This window comes from Pimephales promelas, chromosome 12, assembly GCF_988280905.1.
Source record: "Pimephales promelas chromosome 12, fPimPro1.hap1.1, whole genome shotgun sequence".
In the NCBI taxonomy this organism is placed as follows: domain Eukaryota; kingdom Metazoa; phylum Chordata; class Actinopteri; order Cypriniformes; family Leuciscidae; genus Pimephales; species Pimephales promelas.
Window position 1 is genome coordinate 36285201 of NC_142780.1, and position 2500 is coordinate 36287700.

Below are 2500 nucleotides of genomic sequence, written 5' to 3' on the forward strand. Positions count from 1 at the left end.
ACTTGCGTTAGCATTCCCATTGACTCCCATTCATTTTGGCGTCACTTTGACAGCGAATAACTTTACCTCTGAGGCGTTTGAAGACCCCATTTGTCCTTTATTTATTTCTAAAGAAACACGACAATGTATAAAAGGCTCCATTACCTTGTAGCTTATGTTATGGCCCCGTAGAAGCAGTTTTAGTGAAAGTAGGCTAACGATTGCATCATACCCACGCGACTCTCCGTCGCGCAGTAGAGAGATTACCGTATGTACAGGAGGAGAAGCTCGCGCACAATCGGGGAAACATGGAGGCAAAATGACAAAATAATTAATCAGAATACCCAGCAGAATTGTCTCCTTCTCCTAAAGGCTTTTATAGCTGATCTAGAAGTCTCTCAAGTTTTTGAGGTGAAAAAATACGGTAAGTTGTTGTGTAAGGGCAGTTCAATGACAGATCTGAGGCCTTAAAGGGATACTCCACTTTTTTGGGAAATAGGCTCATTTTACCACTCCCCCAGAGTTAAAAAGTTGGGTTTTACTGTTTTCGAATGTATTCAGCCAATTTCTTTTGATATTTAGAAGAATATCAGTATCCAGACAGTTTCTGGTCTCATTGACTTCCATAGTATATTTTTTTTCCTACTATGGAAGTCAATGAGACCAGAAACTGTCTGGTAACTGATTTTCTTCTAAATATCAGAAAATCGGCTGAATGGATTTGAAAATGGTAAAACTCAACTGCTTAACTCTGGGAGAGTGGTAAAATGAGCCTATTTCCCAAAAAAAAGTGGAGTATCCCTTTAACCTAAAGCGCTTTGTTTCTGGTTTAGTTTTGCCCAAGTTTGACGTGACAGCGTTGCAGTTATGGGACTGAAACTTGAGTCTTGTGCCAAGTGAGTGATGCTTTATTTTCTTGTCTTGTGGTTGGTCAGTTCTTAATCTTGTTCTGATGTTTCCCAGATGTACATATGGCCAACCTGTACCTGGTCAAGCCTTAGTGGCCTTATTTCCATACAGTCCGCTTCATCATTTGACCAGATACTGCAAAGGTGTGTGACTCCTGCCTTACCAATGAGGGTTTTCCTTTTGCCTGTTTTTGACTTAATTGTGTCTTTGTTCAGATACCAGATGAATGCCACGGGCTGTGCCTCTCTTACTGTTGATACGTCAGTGTTTTTCAACACCAAATTTAAAGACCAAATGCAAGACACATGTCTTGTAAATGTGACTGTTACTGAGGAGGGAACAGGTGAGCTATTGGCTGATCTCAACCATATACTCTTTATCATCTTTACAAGACATCCACTTAAAGCCACAAAGTTGATATTCTTCACTGTTTGTTTGGGTGTTCTCCCGCAGATGTAACGGTGTCAACATCTGCATTACATTTGTAGTCAGCAGAGTCACATTTGTGGACCTCCTGGATCAATGCTTAATGGAAAGGTAAGCAAAACGTCATCCCTTATCGCAGAAGCCTTCAAGTTGGTTCCCTTTCCTAACCTTGATCATTCCTTACAGATATCCGTGACTCGTTTTGATAAGACTCCAATTGCAAACAAAGCTGTATATCTCAGGGATGTGTAGCCTATTATCCCCTTTACTCTTCTCTGTTTCCACTAATGAGCTTTAGTGTAACCAGGACGATCTTAGCTTGATTAAATATGCTGATGATTTGGTTTTAATTTCTTGCCAAACAAACAAGAACTGTTCTACCTACTCTGAATGAGTAGGTATCAACCGGAAGTGTCTGTCCGCACATTCGCCTGTGTCTTAATGCCTTTCTTGTGATAATGCCGCTTACTTCTATCATCTCCTATTAAGTGAGATCACATTGTATGGCCACTTATAAAATAAAAAAAATAAAATCAGATTTATAGAGAGAGAGAGGCCGTGTGTGTGAAGAAGTGTTTTGATGACCTGACCTACTTTGTGACGCTGTATAAAAGAAGCGCTCAAATGTTTCTGTCCGCAGTGGGTGAGAGTTTCCGAGTAGATTCGCTTTGACATCAGTGTAAGCCTACAGTAATCCCCTGTTCAGCGGAGGAGAGGAAACCTCGGTAACCACTGTATAGATGTTGCCATAGTGATTTGTTTCACTTCAACCGTTACATCAAAAAATGTACACTGTAAAAAATAACCGTGATTTTAACGGTAAAATACTGTAAAAATGCTACAGTGCAAAACTGTTAATTGGTAAACAGAAAGTTTCCGTACTATACACGGTAAATAACTGTGATATAATTTTACAGTAAAATACCGTTAAATTTACAGTTTTTGAAAGTGAAAAAGAAATCATTGTATAATTTACAGTGAAAAAACGTAAATTGGCATTCCCACAATTCCCTGTGTGACACTTCACATTTTATGTATTTTTGTTGAAATAACTATAGTTCCTCATAGTTTTATTGTTTTTTTTCTAATCAGTTATGTACATTAGGGTTTATGTTACATTTAATGTTGTTAAATTAATGTTTATTGCATTTTCATGTGTGTTACCATGATGGTGCTTAATGTTTGT

At 38.4% G+C, this 2500-nt stretch overlaps 1 long non-coding RNA gene across 2 annotated transcripts in view; it reads left to right on the plus strand.

Moving 5' to 3' along the window:
* LOC148977083 (uncharacterized) overlaps window positions 1-2500 on the plus strand; it is an 8898-nt gene that overhangs the window by 6141 nt on the left and 257 nt on the right. Inside the window, exons 2-5 of one of the 2 annotated variants that reach the window (XR_016145836.1) lie at window positions 943-1031; window positions 1104-1231; window positions 1342-1425; window positions 1955-2500. The exon at window positions 1955-2500 is cut by the window's right edge and continues 257 nt beyond it. This is a non-coding gene — a long non-coding RNA (uncharacterized LOC148977083). Of the gene's footprint in view, window positions 1-942; window positions 1032-1103; window positions 1232-1341; window positions 1426-1500; window positions 1923-1954 lie in introns of those variants that run through there. The other variant, XR_016145837.1, reaches the window with a different exon arrangement.